This window comes from Lissotriton vulgaris, chromosome 5, assembly GCF_964263255.1.
Source record: "Lissotriton vulgaris chromosome 5, aLisVul1.2, whole genome shotgun sequence".
NCBI classification, from domain to species: domain Eukaryota; kingdom Metazoa; phylum Chordata; class Amphibia; order Caudata; family Salamandridae; genus Lissotriton; species Lissotriton vulgaris.
In genome coordinates this window covers 238,954,016-238,974,889 of record NC_141693.1, presented here as the reverse complement: position 1 = coordinate 238,974,889, position 20,874 = coordinate 238,954,016, and positions in this window count along the sequence as shown.

The window sequence follows — 20,874 nt, the reverse complement described above, 5'->3', positions numbered from 1 at the left end:
ACACTCGCCCATTTGCTCGCAAACTTAGGGGCACCATTCGGGTTAAGGTGGGTTTCCTGAAGCATCGCTATCTGCACATGATGCCGATCTAAATAAGCAAGCACATTTCTGCATTTGCGGGGATTATTAAGGCCACGGACATTCCAGGACATCACTGAGACAGTATTCGACGTATCATCACCTGCGCTTGTCACAGTATCCCTGAGAGAAGCATTTGGTCAATGCTGCAGCCTCCAATCCAGATGCACCTGATGCAAATCTTTCCGCTGTCCAATACCTTCTCTGCATACCAACAGCCATACTTTCATACTCCCTATCTCCAGTACCTGCACACATGTCAATAAAGGCTTCCGCAACATCAGTTCCACTTTCAACAACTCGCACCCCAACTACCAAGTTCCACCCCTCCCTCCACACACAACAGTCCCCCCCCTGAGCTCCATCTCCCCCCCCCACCCACTGAAGCAACCCAATCTTGCCAGTATCACATCCCCACCCTCCATCCCGAACCCAACACTCAAGAACGATAGAAAAACTTTTTGGGGAATCCCCTCCTAAGGACACTAGAGGAATGAACTCCATCACCCCATCACTCCCCTCTCGACCCACGTGCGCCATACGGGGAAGCCAGGGAAGGTGGGGTGGTGCCTGGCATGTTTTATCACTGTAGGCTAGAACCCATGTGTCAAGTCAGCTCCCTCCAACACCTCTCCCCATACCGGAAAGATCACCAAAAGGGGGTTCATGAGGTCCAGCCCAGGAACAACCACTGACCACCGCCGTCTCCGCTCCGCTGCCGGTTTGTCCGGACCCAGACCATCACCAGCAGAATAACAAAATGTACAAAAGCAGTTGTCGCTCACCACTAGTCAAGATCACAGCAAACCCACCATCCATGTTTTGAGAGGCAGGGCCGGGCTGCCCCAATGGCAGCAGGCGCCACAGCTCTAGGTCCAGCCGCTGTACCATCCGCGGAGCCAGTGGTCAAATGTTCACAAGGACATAGTTAGGACTCCTCGTGCTCAGCAGGATTCACATCCGCCTCATTCTCCCCCTCATTTTGTCTGCCCCTCCTGGCAGTACGTAGCTTCTGAACATAGTCCTCAGCCTGCTGCGGGTTCACGAAGAAGTGTTGTTTGCCCTGGTGGGTCACCCTGAGCCGCGCCGGATAAAGAAGCGCGTAGTCCACTTGCATGTCCCTCAGCTTCTTCTTCACGTCCAAGAATTTCCTTCGCTGGTCCTGCACCATGGGCGTAAAATCCGGATATAGGGAGAACTGCACGCCGTCACAGGTTAGGTCCCGCTTCGTGCGGGCAGCGCGAAGTGCCGCATCGCGGTCCCGGTAATTAAGCAACCGGGCGATGATGGGTCGCGGCTGTGCCCCCGGCTTGGGGACCGGGCCCAAGGAGCGATGCGCCCGCTCCACAATAAATTGGCTGGAAAAGGCCTCCTTACCCACCGCCGTGATGAGGATTCGCTCCACATATTCCTCCATGCGCCCAGTGTTGGTGGACTCCGGAACTCCCGTGACGCGAATGTTGTTGCGTCTGCTCCTCGCCTCCAACTCCTCGTTCTTCGCCGCTATAACTCTCAGGATATTGTCCATTCTAGTTAGGCGCGTATCGTGGGCAGCGGCCGTGTCCTCTGTGGTAGAGATGCGCCTCTCCGCCTCTCCCAGGCGCTCCTCATGGACCTCCAGTTTCTGCGCAACCCCGTCCATCCTGGACGATAATCGGTCAACCTTGTCGACTATTGTGGCGAAGCCCTGTCGCATCTCCTCCATCATCAGTCTCAGCTCCGGGGCCAAGGGGGGAGAGGGGGGCTCAGTGCCCGACGGCACCGAGGCTCCACTGGTCCCCGCCATGCTGCGTAACGGTTTTTTGGCAGCCGCAGGTTCAAAAGAGAGCCTGGGTTGTTTATTGTCATTTTTGCCCATCGCGTTTCGACTGGGAGCCCCCACTGGACCCCGCAACCGGTACCAATGTCCGCACCCACTGCTCCGAACACAGTTAGCGTGTCCTGATGTCACCCCCGTGCAGTTGTCACTTGTGTGGCGGTATCCTCACCTCGAGGTCAGGAGCATCCCAGGTAATCTCCCTCTCGCCCCCAGAGCCCCCGGTGATGCCACCACGGCTGATGTGGCGTAGCGCTGCGTGGAACCCTGTGGTCCGGAGTGTAGGGCGAGGCAGCAGGGGGTGGCTGTAGGCCGCAGGGTGCAGCGGAAGGTTAGAGCGCCAAGTGCAGCAAGCAGGATCCGCAGGCCGGATGATTCTAATGCCCTCCAGAATGTATGGTGTTGCCCCACAGGTCCTCACTCCCAGGTCACAGCGGGAGACAGGGGCAGCTGCAGGGCCGTGCGGCGCGTGATCGGGAAGTTGTCCGTCTCCCTCGGCGGATCCAGGTAGGCGCCGCTATGCACACCCGGCCCCTCAGCGGACCGCCGGGGCAGTGACCAGCACCCCAGCGCCCTGCGATGGCCCCGTAGGGGGAAAGCCTCACCTCCGGTGCCGCACCGCGGCCCCCAGCAGACCCCTCCTGCAGTGGGACAGGCCCCTCGGCTCCGAGGCCCAGTCGCCTCGTGGAGAGCCGCGGCCTCGCGTAGTCCAGTGCCCGGGCTCCTCAGCAGCGTGGGCAGCAGCGCTCTCCGGCCGGGATTCTCAGCCGCGTATCTCCGGCATCCGACGTCGGATTTCCCTCAAAGTCGGATCGGAGCTGCGACTCGGGTAATTGCACCTGTGCTGCAATTCCTGGGTGTCCACCCGCAGATCAAGAGGATAATTTTAGGATCTTCCTGGCCAGGCAGCCAGAGCCTCACTAGAGTGCGGCCATTAGCTAGTGCGCCCTCTAGCGCCCCTTCGTGGATCGCTCCTTTTATACACAATTCGCCCATAGGTTTACATGGTACACAAAGGTTTATGGCTTGGTTCCCATAGTTATCTCCCAGTGGGGTCGTTTTGGTCTCTTTGATACATTCGAGGTCCAGAACATAAGTGCGGAAACATTTGGTGGTTCCCAACTGTAAAACCCATCTTCCCACCATTTGTGCATTCCATTCAACAGTAAAACAGATCGAAGAAGGAACAAGAACAGGTGCGGAGGAAGATGGAGACAGTGGGAAATTGGAAAAGGGTGTAAAAGGGGAGGTATCAGGAAACACGAGCTACAGGCATCAAAGGGACGTGCCTAATGAGATGCACGACTAAGACAATAGACCGGCATGGCAAGATGAGCCTCGAGCGGAGCCATTTGCCTTACAGTATCACCTCCCCCTCATCATAAAGACAGTTTCAAAGAACATGTGTCTTCCATACATCTCTCGGGAATCCCAGGGTCGCGAAGCGGACAACGTCCGTTCGCTGACTACTTGAGGGCAAGAGACAAAATGGATGCCGTATCTAAGATGGGTTTTAGAAGGAGTGAGCGACCCGGAATACCCTTGAGGGCTTGGGTAATACAATGGAAAGGGTAAATTTGCCTTCAAGGGATTTATTCACAATATATTTTGTTTGATTAAGGTTATTTCTGAAAAGGATCAATCACTTATCCTTATAATGAATCCATCAACAATTTTGTAATTCAACACGAGCAATATATCAACATATAACATGTAAACATGAAGACAAAGACACAAGGTGTATACGAAAAATATGATTTTATCAAATAGCTTAATCAAAGAAATCAGCTACATGTACAGATCAGTAAGTGATCTGTACATGTAGCTGATTTCTTTGATTAAGCTATTTGATAAAATCATATTTTTCGTATACACCTTGTGTCTTTGTCTTCATGTTTACATGTTATATGTTGATATATTGCTCGTGTTGAATTACAAAATTGTTGATGGATTCATTATAAGGATAAGTGATTGATCCTTTTCAGAAATAACCTTAATCAAACAAAATATATTGTGAATAGTATCTAAGATGGAACCCGTGGGTACAGATAGAATAACCCACATAACAGACGAACGGTTTAGGTTAGCACAGCGAAACTGCACACACCCACTAAACTCATCATTTGCGGTTCATAGATACCAGACTCGACCATATTCGTGCGAGTCAAAAACATCACTTACAATCGTCACGGAACCTCAGACGCTCCTTTTGCCCTCATGTAGGCAAGCACTAGTCGGAATCATACTCGATATTCATCAGACCATATAGATGTTGCTGTAACATAGCTCTGTCCAATCGAGCTTCTTTGGTAACAGGCGGCTGTCTTTTACACGTTGTAGCACAGAGGCCACATAAGGCAGGACCACACTGCACGCAAAGGCAGCAAGTGAACAGGAACGCCACAACAACTCCGATAATCATCAGAATCTTCCAACCCCAAGTCGACATCAGGCCCCAAAACCACCCAAGCAGCGTCCAACCCCCTACGTCCACGTGTATGGACTCAGAGATTTTATGCAACTTTGAGATGGCTTGATAAACAGTCGGAGCATTATCAGGAATGAAAATACAGCAGCTTGAATGGATCACCTTGCATACCCCACCTCGATCTGCTAAGATCACGTCTAAAACCATACGGTTTTGTAATGTCATAAGTCTATCCGCCTGAAGTTCTGTGGTGATATTACCAAGGGCACTGGCAGTAATATTAGCTGTCGATTCCACCACTCGAGTCAACTGTCTCAGGTTCCTACTGTTAACCATAGGCCCCCAAAACGGGAGGAAACCCTTGAAAAAGTCTCCTGCCTCTTGACCGGCAGTGTCTTCTTCGCTAATTACGCCCCTCACAACTCTAATCTTGTGATAATCTGCATCTACAGTGAACGTCGGAGGCAACAAATTTGCGATAAAACATGAGCCCACAAAGTCGAAGGGCAACCATGCATACGCACGATCATGGCAGATAAAGTATGTACCCTTGGCAGCCAGAAACACAGGGGACGAGACCATCGGCAATATGTAATTTTCAGTGCAAGCACTCTCTCCAAGTCGGGCTTTCGATCTTCGGCCACGACCTATGAGACAAAAATTACCAATGTGGGGTACGACCCATATCGGGGGCGAGCTTTTAAGCTGTTTTTCACTAGTGAACACACTATACTCGCCTCTGCTCAGAACCCTATAGGCTTGTACCTCTTCTTCGGGAATAAGCGAGGGATCATAGATATCGCTATTTAAATCCTCTATCGCTATAGACAAAGGCTTTTCATACGAGCCGGGGCCAGAGTAGGGGGAACGTGGTTCTCGAATGGGGTGGAAACCTAGTGCGCTTCGAAACATTGTTTGGAATGCTCGAGCAGAACCCTGGGAACTATACGGTAAAACCAAATATGGAATTCCCTTTTCTGTGGTATGTGGCATCAACCCACACACCCAACAATTAGTAGTGTTAACCACTAACTGGTGCTGGTGAAGGAGCTGAATAAAGGAATTATTGCGAAATTCTGCACGTCTAGCCTGCTCGTGGAAAGGGGCGACCAATCGGTCCCCCCGAACGTATGGTCGAGTACCACGATCCCCCCGGGAAGCCATCTTGGGCGGGAGGCGAGTCTCGGCTGGTATGCCCGAAGCGGCGTAGCCGGGCGCGCCTTTTTCCCGCCCTAGAGTGGGCTGGCCTAGACACCAACACGGCCGGCCACGCCCTTGGAGGCAGGCGGGGGCAGGTTCACGCCCACCCCGAAGACGGATAAAAGGAGCGGAAGCCAACAAAGCATCCTCTTGTTCCTGTGCTCTGAAGCTGCACCTCCCCGCTGCACGTGAGCTCGAGACGGAACGAAGAGCAATTTTGAGCGTTGTAATCCCTCTTTTTGTCTTACAGATATCCCGTCTAAGAATGCCCAAGAAGGTCGGAAAGCGGGTCGGTACCGAGGAGATGCTCCGCATGCTCATGAAGGAGATAGCCGATCTGAAGAGAAAGGTTGAGGCTAAGGACGGGGAGGGAGGACCGAAACGGCCTTTATAGGGAACAATTCCCGGTGGAAAGAGCAAGAGGCCCAGAAGGGGAGCACTAGGGGGGGAGACCCCGGTTCCCGAAGCGCCACGAGAGGAGCCAACCCCGGCGCCAAAGGAGGGGAACCCAATCCCTGTGGTGGTCACCCCTGCGAACAGGGAGGATATGCCCCCCGAGTTAGCGGCGCAATTGGCAGCGTGGTTGGGAAACGATAGCGAGGGCGCCACGGCTGACGACGCCCGGGCAGTGATGAGGCAACTGCGGGAATCTAGGGAGGCTGCGAAGACTCCATCTCCTGTTCCCCCGCAGGTCCCAGCGGTTGGAAGTACAGCAGGCCCAAGTTCGGCGACAAGCGTGGGGTCTACTTCAGGTAAGCGGCCATTGCCGATTGCGGGGGGGGACTCTGCACCTTCTCGAAAGGAGAAGATTGCCCTGCACGTCCCACTAGAAGTCAAGGAATTGATTTGGGCGGACAAATATGTAAACATGTTTTCATTGCTTACCGACCATTACGAGATCGAGCATGTAAAGAGTCAAAAGGAGCTCATGCATCCGAGTGTTTGGCGCGCTAAAATGGCCGCCTTTAAGGTTGATGAGACCATTGGTACTTGGGGCAGAGCGTGGGGAATTTTTACTTCCATCATGGGGGAGCGCAGACCTGAGTTGTTGACCGAGTTACCCATTTATCAGTCACGTATTATGGAGTATTCTGTGGCATATGGGGGCAATCAGTGGTTCTGCTATGATAATCTGTTTAGAAAAGCTAAGGAACACAACCCGTTGTTGTCCTGGGACTGTTACGACTCTGTGTCTTGGCAAAAAATGGAGGGTACAGGGATGTTGAAGGTGCCATTAGTAGGGAGTAACGGGGGGGAATCCTCCCGCCAAAACTCTGGGACGCCCTTTCGGACGGGTACAGGTAACGAGTCCCACACGAAGCCGAGTGGCAACACAGGTAAAAGGGGGATCTGTTGGAATTTTAACAGGGGCAAATGTACCAGGCCCCAGGGGTCATGCAAATTCAGACATGAGTGTGGGGGATGCGGGCAGCCATCCCATTCTGAGTCAATGTGCAGAGCCAAAACGGGTGATAACGGTGGTAAGGGAGGCGCCAAACAGGTCTAATATAGTCCGAGGGGCGCCTTTACCGACCCCGATTGATACCATGGCAATGATTCCTTGGCTCAGCGAATACCCAGATTATGCTTCCGCTGGGGTGTTGCGGAACGGGTTTTCATATGGTTTCCGCATCCCAGTGGGGGATTTTCAGGGGGTACCGGACTGTAAGAATCAAATGTCGGTCTTACAGCACACGGCGGTGGTGCAGGTAAAGATTAGGAAAGAGGTGACTCGAGGTCGTGTCGCCGGTCCATTCGATTTGCCACTAGTTGCTAATTTTGTGTGTTCTCCTCTAGGGGTGGTTCCCAAGAAGGACCCGGGTGAGTTTCGGCTGATACACAATTTGTCAGCCCCACATGGTCTTTCCGTGAATGACGCGATAGATCCGGAAGTATGTTCGGTGCGGTACGCATCTTTCGATGAGGCCGTTGCCATGTTGAATCGCCTGGGGCCCGGGACGCTGATGGCCAAATCGGACATCGAGTCAGCGTTCCGGTTGCTCCCGGTACACCCAGACGATCAGCGTCTCCTTGGTTTTCAGTTTCAGGGTCGCTATTACATGGATAAATGTATGCCTATGGGATGCTCGATTTCATGTGCCTATTTCGAGAAATTCAGTTGTTTTCTGCAGTGGGTATTCACGAGGAAGACAGGTTTTCAACATGTTATGCACTATCTCGATGACTTTCTGTTTCTGGGGGCAGCCGGGGATTCTGAGTGTGGACAGGCCTTACATGAATTTTGTGTCCTAATGAATCAATTTGGTGTGCCATTGGCGCCAGGTAAGACGGTGGGTCCCTCGACCTTAATCGAGTTTCTGGGGATCGAGCTCGACTCAGTGGAAGGTTGTTTTCGTTTACCTAAAGAAAAGGTGTTAAAATTCAGGTTATCCCTTGAGACATGTATTCGTGCAACGAAAGTGAACTTACATCAATTGCAACAGGTGGTAGGTCAGTTGAATTTTGCCCTAAGAGTAATGCCGATGGCACGCCCCTTTTCCCGCTCGATTGCACAGTCCATGGTCGGCTTGAAGGAAGGACATCATCGTACGAGACTCTCGGCAGAGGTTCGCCAGGACATGCGCATTTGGATTGCATTCCTGGCGGATTTCAATGGTCGAATTGTCTGGAATAAACCAGCAGTGTCTTCCGAGGAGTTGGGACTATGGACAGACTCGGCGGGGAGTGTGGGTTTTGGCGCCATATTGGGTACACAATGGTCGGCTCAAAAATGGCCGTCATGGTGGCATGAGTGCGGGTTGACGAGTAACATTGCTTTTCTCGAACTGTTCCCTATTCTTGTGGCCTTGAAAACATGGCCAGAAGGGTTTAGGGGTCACTCTGTGGTTTTCTGGTCGGATAACATGACCGTGGTTGAGTGCATCAATAGTCAGGCAGCACGTTGCAAATTGATTCTGAGACTACTCAAGGAAATTGTGTTGTTGTGCATGCAACTAAATGTACTGTTTAGGGCGCGGCACGTGCCGGGGGTGATGAACCAAGCGGCTGATGCGCTCTCTCGTTTCCGTATGCAGGCCTTCTGGGGTTTTCTGCCCACAGCGGACCCGGTGGCGGCACCCTTTCCCGAAGCTCCCTGGTCTCTCGGTGCCCCGAACTACAAGACCTCGTGGGAGAGAGTTTAGCACCCAGGACGAGGAAGGCATATGAAGGGGCGTTCCGTTCCTATTGGGCCTTTTTGGGTACTGCCGGGAGGGAGCTTTGGGGTCTGGAAGAGTCTGTAGTAAGATTCCTGCTCTCTTTACGTCACGCAGGCAAGTCAGTAGCTACGGCCCAGAGGCATCGGGCCGCCATTTCCTTCATGGCAAGGGCTCATGGGATCCAGGACCCGACAGCGTCTTTCGTTGTGCAGAAAGCGCTACGGGGGTGGCAACGCCTTGAGGGTCGCAGAGTAGACGATAGGCACCCGATAGGTTTGGATAGGTTGGCCCTGTTATTATCCGTGCTACCGGTAACATGTTCATCCCAGTACGAAGCAGTGTTGTTCCGAGCCGCATTTGCATTAGCATTCCATGGGGCTATGCGGGTAAGCGAATTAGTGGCAAAGAACAAGCAGGATACGATGGGGGGACTGTGCCGGGAACACATTCAGGTCAGAGAGGAGACGATGACGGTCTCGTTTGTAAAGTCCAAATCCGATCAGGATGCAATCGGGGACTGTGTAATCATCCAGAGGATCCCCGGGTCTGCCATGTGCCCTGTTGGGTGCGTAGAAGCATATTTAGCGCAGAGGGTGGCAGCATGGGGGGGGACCTTGTTAAGACACGCTGACGCCACCCCACTGACGAGGTTTCAGTTTCAGCGGGTGCTTGCGATGTCGATTTCTGCCGCGGGCTTGAACCCCGGCGACTTTGGGACCCATTCCTTTCGGATAGGGGCTGCTACGGAGGCTACAGCCAGGGGTCTGAATGTTGATCAAATAAAACGTGTGGGGCGTTGGTCCTCGAACTGTTATAAGAGGTATGTACGGTTGCACATGTTGTGAAGCTGTAACGATGTACTCACGCTTCTTGTTTTTGTTTGGTTTTCAGTTGCGCAAGCCTACGAGGCGGGGCGGACTGTCCAGTCGACCCGACACCGGGGGGCCAGCGGTCAGACATTACCGGCTGTGAAAAAGGAGGTGTGGGTCGTGGGCCACTCATACGTGAGGCGTGCCGCGGACGTATTCAAAGCAGGTGACATGACTCACGTGGCTGGGGAATACGGGTACAGGGTGTCCTTCTACGGAAAGGGCGGGCTCTGTATTGACCAGTTGCAAGCATTTTTTGAGGTTTTGTTAGGGCGGACAAGGTCACCGCCGTCTGTAGTCATAGTACATCTTGGGGGCAATGATTTGGTGACCACTGGTAGACGACTTCTTCTTGAGGCGATGCTTTCCACGGTAAGTTGGTTAGCGAGAAGAGTTCCAGGGTGCACAATTGCTTGGTCCCATATGATCCCACGGAAAGTGTGGCGGGGGCTATTTCTGTTTCTGCACTGAATCATTCAGTAAGGAAAATTAATAATAAAATGAGTAGATTGTTTCGTTCAAGTACACTGCATTCTGTTTCGCATGGTTGTATTAAAGGGGACAGTATGTATTTGGGGGACGGTGTTCATTTGTCCCGGGTGGGGAACGAATTACTCATAGGAGACTTCATAGCATGGTTAAGGAGTTTACAACATGACCTTTAGGTAGGAGTGTTTTGTGGGGGGTCCGGATAGCCGGTCAACTATCCGGCCTGTGGCGGTAAGGTCATGATCGGTGAGCAGTAATTGGAAGATCCCTATGAGGGGGCGTCACCCATTACGGATGGGAGCGCGCGGGGGAGGTGGCCAATTGGCCCCTCAATGGGGAGGCGGTCCTGTCTAAGGAGAGGCCGCCGGAAGGAAAGGAAAGGTGGTCAAGGCCCCTTCCTGGATAGGAGGGGCTACGGCCCCTCCTGGGGAATTTCCCGGGGCCAGGACATCTGCGACGGCAGATGGGTAAGTTGTGTGGGGTGCGGGAGGGGGTTTACGCTACCTTTTAGACACCTCACACGAGTCCTCGAACGACCGTTAAATGGCGTCGAGTTTATTTGGGCCCCCGTCAAGTACAAAGGGAAATTGGTAAATGCACTTGAGGTACGCCTCTGTGCGGTCGCCCCTCTCACAAGTGAGTGGGGTATTTCTGGTTTAGGGATCTGACACCTGTTACGACCTTGCCGTTGGCCCTTAACGTTAGGATGTACAATTTCAAGTCAAATGTTTTGTAGGATGTTAGTTCGGCTAGGAGAACTTTTGTATTAGAGATCTGTTAAGGTTAGCCAACATCGTAATGTGGAAATGAAATTGTACATTATATGAAACTGTTATTTTAATGTTTTCTTTTGTTTCATATTTTAATAAATACGGCCGGGAAGGGTGACTCCCTTCCCGCCTTCCAAAAGTTCAAGAACTGTTTCCGGTTTCCCAATTCTTGGGGATTGTGTTGAGAGGGGGTGGCGGGTATCTCGGCCATATGGAAAGGGGCGACCAATCGGTCCCCCCGAACGTATGGTCGAGTACCACGATCCCCCCGGGAAGCCATCTTGGGCGGGAGGCGAGTCTCGGCTGGTATGCCCGAAGCGGCATAGCCGGGGCGCGCCTTTTTCCCGCCCTAGAGTGGGCTGGCCTAGACACCAACACGGCCGGCCACGCCCTTGGAGGCAGGCGGGGGCAGGTTCACGCCCACCCCGAAGACGGATAAAAGGAGCGGAAGCCAACAAAGCATCCTCTTGTTCCTGTGCTCTGAAGCTGCACCTCCCCGCTGCACGTGAGCTCGAGACGGAACGAAGAGCAATTTTGACCCACCCACCAGCCCCTGAGGACAGCGATTCGTTGTAAATACAGTTGATATAGTATCTTTGGTTTTCTCTGCTTTCTTACAGGTTGTGATGATTGTCGTGAAAGGTCTTAACGATGCAATAAAGATTGATTATTTTCAGTATGTTTTTGCTAATAAAGTAATTTTGAACAAGGATTGATCAGTATTTACGCTTGGTAATAAATGCTGTTTTGCTTTAGAGATCTTAGTAACTTAGGTAGAACTGTCGTATTTATTTTGGTCGGGCGGTAAGGTCATGATCGGTGAGCAGTAATTGGAAGATCCCTATGAGGGGGCGTCACCCATTACGGATGGGAGCGCGCGGGGGAGGTGGCCAATTGGCCCCTCAATGGGGAGGCGGTCCTGTCTAAGGAGAGGCCGCCGGAAGGAAAGGAAAGGTGGTCAAGGCCCCTTCCTGGATAGGAGGGGCTACGGCCCCTCCTGGGGAATTTCCCGGGGCCAGGACATCTGCGACGGCAGATGGGTAAGTTGTGTGGGGTGCGGGAGGGGGTTTACGCTACCTTTTAGACACCTCACACGAGTCCTCGAACGACCGTTAAATGGCGTCGAGTTTATTTGGGCCCCCGTCAAGTACAAAGGGAAATTGGTAAATGCACTTGAGGTACGCCTCTGTGCGGTCGCCCCTCTCACAAGTGAGGGGGGTATTTCTGGTTTAGGGATCTGACACCGGTTACGACCTTGCCGTTGGCCCTTAACGTTAGGATGTACAATTTCAAGTCAAATGTTTTGTAGGATGTTAGTTCGGCTAGGAGAACCTTTGTATTAGAGATCTGTTAAGGTTAGCCAACATCGTAATGTGGAAATGAAATTGTACATTATATGAAACTGTTATTTTAATGTTTTCTTTTGTTTCATATTTTAATAAATACGGCCGGGAAGGGTGACTCCCTTCCCGCCTTCCAAAAGTTCAAGAACTGTTTCCGGTTTCCCAATTCTTGGGGATTGTGTTGAGAGGGGGTGGCGGGTATCTCGGCCATATGTTCGGGTAAGATATGGAAGGAATGAGGAGATGCGGTAGAGGTGAATTTAGAGTCAGAAGTAGGAATAGGTGTAGGTATGGCAGAAGGTAAGAAGTACCACATCATATAGTATACCCCACCCGCCAAAAACGCAGAAACAATCAAAAGCAATACAAATATCTGAAACATAAAGCATTTCGTACGACTAAGTCACTGTAGCTCAAATCTTTGTGCCTGTGCTCTTTCCACATCCATGAGCTTTGAAAACGCCATCCCCTATGACCGTCCGCAACGTTTCTTGACGCACTTCGTTCTGTGTAGCAGTAGTCAATTCCCAGGAGTTCCCAGGAACCGACGGTCTTTAACCTAGCGTCAAGACCTACTAACCAGAATGAAGTACGCGCGCGGCCCTACGGCCTTTATTTATAATATATATGCAATGTCTCTCAGCTATGGAAGCAAAAATACGTAGGAAAAAGAACCTTCAATATGTACAAGAATAATTACAATGATACAGGTGTTCAGACTGATCGTGGAAAACGGGATAATGCAGTTGTCAAGGGACAGAACAGGATCTTTTTATTAGTCTTTAGTGCGAGATCGCAAAAAGTATCGGGTTTTCCCAGGACGTGTCTGTTCGTCAAACAAAAGATCCGTTGAAGAGACAGCGTTCTGTTGATCAGTTGAATGTTCTGGTCTTGTGTCTTTTGATGACAAATGCTCGACAATGTCTTTCTGCTGCACTGAGGATTCTCCGACAGATTGTGCGTCGCTGAAAGGAACAAACGCCGGCAATCCTTCAGTTTCAGTTGATGCAATGCCTCTCCTCACCCACGAGTCTGCCGGCAACGGAATAGGGACTTTCTTCGTATGGGTGGCGTGCACCCAATTTTTCCGACCCTCTAGACGAACGGAAGTTCTCGTGGCAAGGAGGACCTGGTAGGGTCCAGTGAACCTGGGCTCCAAATTCTTCTTCCGAGAAAAGTTTCTGGTAACCACCCAGTCTCCAGGCTGGAGCTGGTGGCCTGGACCCTCCGTCTGCGTCTGCAGTGCTTCGTAAACCTGTTGGTGAATTAACCTCAGTTTAGCAGTCAAGTCATGAAGATAGTCAATCAACATTGGGTACTCAAGATCACAGAACACACCCGGTCTAGGGACCCCCCAAACATTTGCAGGACGACCGAACACTATTTCATAGGGACTGAGCCCTACTCGGGAGTGTACGGTTGCCCTTGTTGATAGTAAAGCTAAGGGTAAAGCGTCAGGCCAAGAAAGACCAGTCGTAGCCTGAATCTTCGCTAGTTTTAGTTTAAGGGTGCCATTATACCCTTCAACCAAACCAGCTGACTGGGGATGATTGGCGCTGTGGAATTTTTGATTAATTCCAAGGCCTTTGCACACACTCTTCATCACACTCCCCACAAACTCACTTCCGTTATCAGACCATAGAACCCGAGGCATTCCGTACCGAGGAAAGTATTCCTTCAGTAGGATTTTTGCCGTTGACAAAGCAGTGTTGTCCTTGAGAGGATAGGCTTCAATCCATCGGGAGAACGCGCAAACCACAACCAAAACGTATTTCAAGTTATTGCATCGCTCCATATGGATGAAGTCTAATTGAATCATCTCAAAGGGACACGAAGGGGGAGCAAAACTACCAGGAGGAGTTGGGGTTCCCTTACCAGGATTGTACAACATACATACCATACAGTTCTTAACCAATCGTTCAGCACATTTCGTGATACCATCATTCTTCCACACAGGAGACAACAATTTGCAGATACCTTTCACGCTAATATGTGCTAACCCATGTGCCATTGTCACAACAGCCAGCACATACGCATCCGGCAGCATCCATCTTTTCTGTTCCGACAAATCAATCCAACAACCATTCGCATCCAACTTTCCCGTACTTTCATTCCACTTCTTCTTTTCAGTCTCAGTGGCCTCATTTTGTATCGCCTTCACACTCTCAATAGTGTCTTCACACATACTCAACTCTGTAGGCCACCTAACTGAACTTGTCACATACATTCGAGTGCTACGGTTCCGGGCAGTCTCCTTAGCAGTCTCATCCGCAAACGCATTACCACGACTAACATCATCCGTCACCTTACGATGTGCACTACATTTAACAATCGCTACCTGCTTAGGCAACGTAAGTGCATCCAAAAGATCATTCACAAGCTGGCCATGCTGAATCTTCGTACCATGCGATGTCAGAAAACCTCTCTCTCTCCACAATCGTCCAAAGCTATGAGCGACGCCAAATGCATACTGACTGTCAGTATAGACATTCACACGTTTATCTTTTGCTAACACACACGCTCTAGTTAAGGCAATCAGCTCTGCAGCCTGGGCAGAATTCTGATTCAATCTCGCAGCTTCCACAACAGTACTCAAAGTTACAACAGCATACGCAGTGGTCCCATCACCATTCGGCAATTTAAAACACGAACCATCTACATACAGTGTTCCATCTGGATCTTCTAACGGAGTGTTTTTAAGGTCGACTCGACCTTTTGTTTCCTCCTCTGTTCGCAAATAGCAGTCATGGGCTGCTATTTCATCTGACTCTGTACTAATGGGTAACAAAGTTGCCGGATTCAGAACATTGCAACGTTTTATCTGAATATGTCTTGCCAGAAGCGTCAACTCGTATCCGGACAACCTCGCACTTGTCAAGTGCTGAGTTTTCGTACGATTTAAAAGAGTGTCGACTGCGTGCGGAACCATCACCGTAAGCATATTATCCATGACCAATCCTGCTGATTGTCGGATGGACACCGCAGCTGCCGCTGTTGCTCTCAGACAACTCGGCAATGCTCTAGCTACCGGGTCCAAGGTCGAGGAAAAATATGCACATGGACGTTGCTTACCACCAAAAGGTTGCGTTAAGACACTCAAAGCACAACCTTCCCTCTCGTGAACATATAACGTGAATGGCTTACTGTAGTCAGGAGTACCTAACACAGGAGCCGAACACAATGAGTCACGCAGTTCAGAAAAACTTTTCTGACATTCTTCCTTCCATGGTAAAGGAGTTGAAACATCCTTGCACGTAAGAGCCACCAATGGTTTCGCTAGCAGTGAAAAATTTGGAATCCATTGCCTGCAGTACGACGTGATACCCAGAAAGGCACGCACATCTCTTTGTGTTGTTGGCACAGTCATTCGCGCAATTGCTGCAATTCTTTCTGGGGTCAACCGCCTTCCCTCCTTTGACAATAAGTGACCTAGATAGGTTACTTCTTGACAACAATATTGGAGTTTAGAAGGTGACACCTTGTGATGCAAGTCACAGAGATGTTGCAGCAACGACACCGTAACAATTTTGCAAATGTCCTGAGTATCCGCAGCTACCAATAAGTCGTCGACATATTGTATTAAGGCCACACCAGCCGGCAACGTAAACGCATCCAGTTGACCCTTCAAGGCTTGACTGTAAATCGATGGACTCTCACAGTAGCCTTGAGGAGCGCGTTTAAACCGGAAGCTGCGCCCACCAAGAGAGAAACCGAAAAGGTCTCTGCTCTCTTCTGCGATCGGGATGCTGAAGAACGCATTCTTCAGATCGATCACCGAAAACCAAGACGCAGATGCTGGAATCAGAGTCAGTAGCGCCGTAATGTCAGGCACAACAGGGAACTGAGGAATCACAATTTTATTTACCTCCCGTAAATCGATGACAAAACGATAAACAGGTGGTTTCGAAGGATCAGTACGTTTTAAAATAGGCAGCACAGGGCTGTTGCACACGTTTCCCCGAGTCTCTTCAATAACGTCTTTGTCGATCAAATCATAGATGATCGCTAAAAGTGCTCGTTCACCATCAAGAGAGATACGATACTGGGGAATACGTGGCAATCGCACATTAGATTTCAACTGAACAACATAAGGGGAGATGTCAAGCAGGCCCACATCATTGGGACCTGTTGCCCATAAGGATTCAGGAAGAGAACTCAATTCCGGTGGAAGCTTATCAAGAGACAAGTACATAGGAGAGACAACCTTCTCTCCCAACGTAAGCTTTACACCCGCAGGAGAACAATACAGAGTTGCATACAAACGTTTTAGCAAATCCAGACCCAAGAGATTTTCACCACAACCAGTAGTCAAAATCAACGGAGCTTCAAGCTCACGTGGCCCAATCGTAAGAGGCAAAGGGCGTGAAACTGGATTGCTAACGGGGGCGCCAGAGAATCCAACAGAAACATTTGTTAAGCCAGACAAAGGTGCGCCAGGGAGTTTCGAATGCATAATAGAACTTTTCGCTGCACCAGTGTCCAACAGAAAAGGCTCAACGACGCCCGATGTAGCAACTGCGACGTAAGGCCCTCTCTGATCAACCGGAACTGATACCACTCCCTCTCCTTGTCTATGGCTGTCCTAGTAATTACTGTCGTCAGTTCCCTGATCGACGTAATAATCGTCTACATTGTACTGCGCAGATCGTCCTTGCGATGATCCACGTTGATCGAAACAGTTATTAGAATTCGATTGGTTATCTGAACGATCATTTTGAGCACCGCGACCCCTACCGCGTAATGTCTGTTGTGAACCACCACGACCTCCTCTAGATGAATTACCACTATTACGATCGTTCAAAACAGGACAATTGAATTTTATATGACCCTCCTGTCTACAATAGGCACACTGATTGTACCCTAAAGAGGATCTTTGGGAGGAGGAGTCATTTCTAGATTGTGGTCGATTAGATTGCGACTGCAATCTATTTTGTTGCGAAGCATTCTGATTCGAACGCGGAGGATATGCTTGCTGTAACAACACTTTAGTTTTAAGTTCTTTCGTCTTTTTATCAGCGCGGTCGTTCTCTTCTTTCTCTCTATTCTCATAATATTGTGCTGTGGCCAATATCTGAGCTGAGGTAGAAACGGCCCACGCACTTTCTGAATTCTTCAGTTTATTGCTCAAATCGGGCAATAAGTTAGAGACAAATTTATCCACGAACAACCGCTGGCCACCCTCAGTACCCATATCCTGACCACTATGGTCGATGAATGCCTCCTCGAATCTCGTAAAGAAATCGGAGACACTCTCGTCCTTTTTCTGCTTACAAGCTGACAATTTGTCCCAATTCACCCTCATAGCCGGCATAAGAGTTTTCATGAGCGTAATTATTCTCTGAGGGAGAGCAGCAATCAACTGCTCGGGTTTAGCACCACCAGTTTGCAACCCATCAGCCGCTATAAGGGCAGCCCAATCACCGCCCAATTCGTTAGGATGGTTTTCCTGACGAATCTTAGCCCAGACCGGTTGCGGTACGACATTGCCAAACAGCATATCAATATCGGCAAGATTCATTATCGTAGCATCTACAAGCTGCGATAACTCTTTATAATACCCTGCAGGATTTTTGCGAGGGTCAGGCAAAGATTGCTTCACCTGCAACACTTCTGATCGTTTCCACGGGAGATGAATCCATACTCTCTGGAAATGCGGCAGAATTGGCGGTGCTCGGGTGGCATCACCTGGCATCCATACTGGTGGAACTTCACGCATAGGAAACTGACCAGACGCATCGAACTGCCTCTCAACGTCCTCAACAAACAGGGCTTGAGGTATAGGAGTGGGACGGAAAGATAGTAATCGCTCAACCGCACGTCGAACGTTGGTATCCACTATCAGTCCATTCGAGAATTGAAGCTGTAGATCAGACAAAGCGGACAGCACCTCGTCAGGCGCATCGGCAGATATCTGATCACGAAGGACCTTACACATTTCTTCGAACACAAATCTTTGGGTTGGTATATTAAATTGACAGACCGTAGAGTACAACACGTGGTGGATTTCTAAGAGGATGTGCCATCCAACCCATCGCCATAATATATAGCGAAACGCGTTCCCTGTTACCAGGAAGCTGACTACGTCTCTGAGGACCATCTGAACCAGCGGACCCAAGAACAGGTCCGAGAGAATGAAAGAAGTTAGCCGCAACAGGAGAAGTACGACTACGAACAGAGGGAGAAGTATAGGACACAGGACTGACAAGAGAAGGGGTAGAAACAGAAGCAACAGCAGGAGTTAGTAGAGCAGGAACAGTAGCGGGAGCAGGAGTATGCGGAAGTGGAGGAGCAGTGGGAATAGTAGTGGGTAAGGGAGCAGGAACAGTCGGAAGAACGGGTGCAGGTTGAGGAACAGGCTGAGGAACAGGTGGTGGAACAGGTACAGGGGGAACCACTGGAGCAGCGGTACCCTGTACATACGGGGGTGGCGACTTCAGAAGATAAGACATTAGAGAATCCTCAACTGGTTCTTCCTTCTTATCCGACTCCTTAGGCAAAGCAGGATAGCATTTATCTATGGACATACGCTGTAGCCTATCGAACACTTCCTTTTCCTTATCCTCCTTATCACGCTGAAACTGCTCTGCTTTCTTTACAATGGTAGCAACACCATCTCTCTGACTTCGTTTAGTCTGTCTGATTTCTTTCGGTCGGGCTTCCTTACGCCACAACCGAAAGGCATCAAACATGGCCGGCCTTGACTTTTTCGCAAATAATTTAGCCTCTAGATTATCTAAGATCGGAGTCTCAAAGCTACCATGAGGTGGCCAACTAAGGACACCATCCTTCTTAGTATACCGAATCCAGTAATCATTAAAAGTAATCGGGCCTAGCCCGTGTTTACTGTAGAGCTCATAAGTGGGAGTTCCAACCGGAGGTATCGGACACGAGTCCTCCAGTCGGGAATCCGTGCCACAACGTCTAAAACAACTAAACAAAGTACTACGACCAGGCATCTTGCACACTAGCCGAGTTTCACAAACTTCAAGGGTTACGGGATTTACCAAGTCCCAGCAAAGAGCAAAAACCCTCGGTTTTTGGCGTCTGCAGTCGTCAAATATCACAACAAAGTACCAAGAACCACAAACGCAATGGAACCATGCAACAACTAAGAACCACAACCAAGAACTCTGGGAGCGACCCACAAATACTTAACTCAAAGATCGATGGCGTCACCAGGAAGGCCCGTCAATCGTCTCGCTATACCAAGGTCTACGCCAGGCGCCAAAACAGGTCTACAGTCAGGGCAGCAGTCCGTCGCAGCCGTCAGGAGGCGGGAATCTTCGCGGGAAAAGTCTTCGGGCCACTTATTTCGACAACAGGATCGATGAAGCGGAGTGCACCTTCCCTCGGAGATTTCACACGAAGTTCCTCACGATCGTCGGGCTTGGACCGGTACCACTGATGCAGCCCCACGATGGGCGCCAACTGAAGGACTGGGTTCTTTAAGACCCAGCGGTGCCAGGGAACAACACCTGAAACCTTCGTGGGTAACCTGCTTCGGCGTACAAGTGACAGAGACACGGGACACTTCCTTCGGCGTCAAAGATTCGAGCTTTATTTACTGCAGGGAACACAGAAATCACGGCAAGGACAACGCGTGCTACTTGTGGAGACTGCTTCAAGTTGGTTCTGTGGATCGCTCCTTTTATACACAATTCGCCCATAGGTTTACATGGTACACAAAGGTTTATGGCTTGGTTCCCATAGTTATCTCCCAGAGGGGTCGTTTTGGTCTCTTTGATACATTCGAGGTCCGGAACATAAGTGCGGAAACATTTGGTGGTTCCCAACTGTAAAACCCATCTTCCCACCATTTGTGCATTCCATTCAACAGTAAAACAGATCGAAGAAGGAACAAGAACAGGTGCGGAGGAAGATGGAGACAGTGGGAAATTGGAAAAGGGTGTAAAAGGGGAGGTATCAGGAAACACGAGCTACAGGCATCAAAGGGACGTGCCTAATGAGATGCACGACTAAGACAATAGACCGGCATGGCAAGATGAGCCTCGAGCGGAGCCATTTGCCTTACAGTATCACCCCCCCCTCATCATAAAGACAGTTTCAAAGAACATGTGTCTTCCATACATCTCTCGGGAATCCCAGGGTCGCGAAGCGGACAACGCCCGTTCGCTGACTACTTGAGGGCAAGAGACAAAATGGATGCCGTATCTAAGATGGAACCCGTGGGTACAGATAGAATAACCCACATAACAGACGAACGGTTTAGGTTAGCACAGCGAAACTGCACACACCCACTAAACTCATCATTTGCGGTTCATAGATACCAGACTCGACCATATTCATGCGAGTCAAAAACATCACTTACAATCGTCACGGAACCTCACCAGCACGTAACCAGCTGGTCTCACTTTCGTTTCCATCTTCATCGCCTCCTTATTCATTCTCTTTACTATAGCGTAAACACTGTGAACGTCGAAACTGACCACAGAGCTGTATCAAGTTTTGGATCCTTACCCGGTACCGATTAATACGCACACATATTAAGGTAGGTTTTCTATTTATTTTATTTTGCAACCGGCCATGAGTAATTTGCGTTTTAAGAATAACATCACTCATTCATATTAGCTTACCATTGTAATTTAAACATTTGTCTCTTATCACACAGTGCTAACTTACTTACCGACTAATTGACCGGGCGGCTTGATTATACAATTTTCCTTCGCTCTAGACTCAGAGCCAATTTTCAATAATTGAACTAG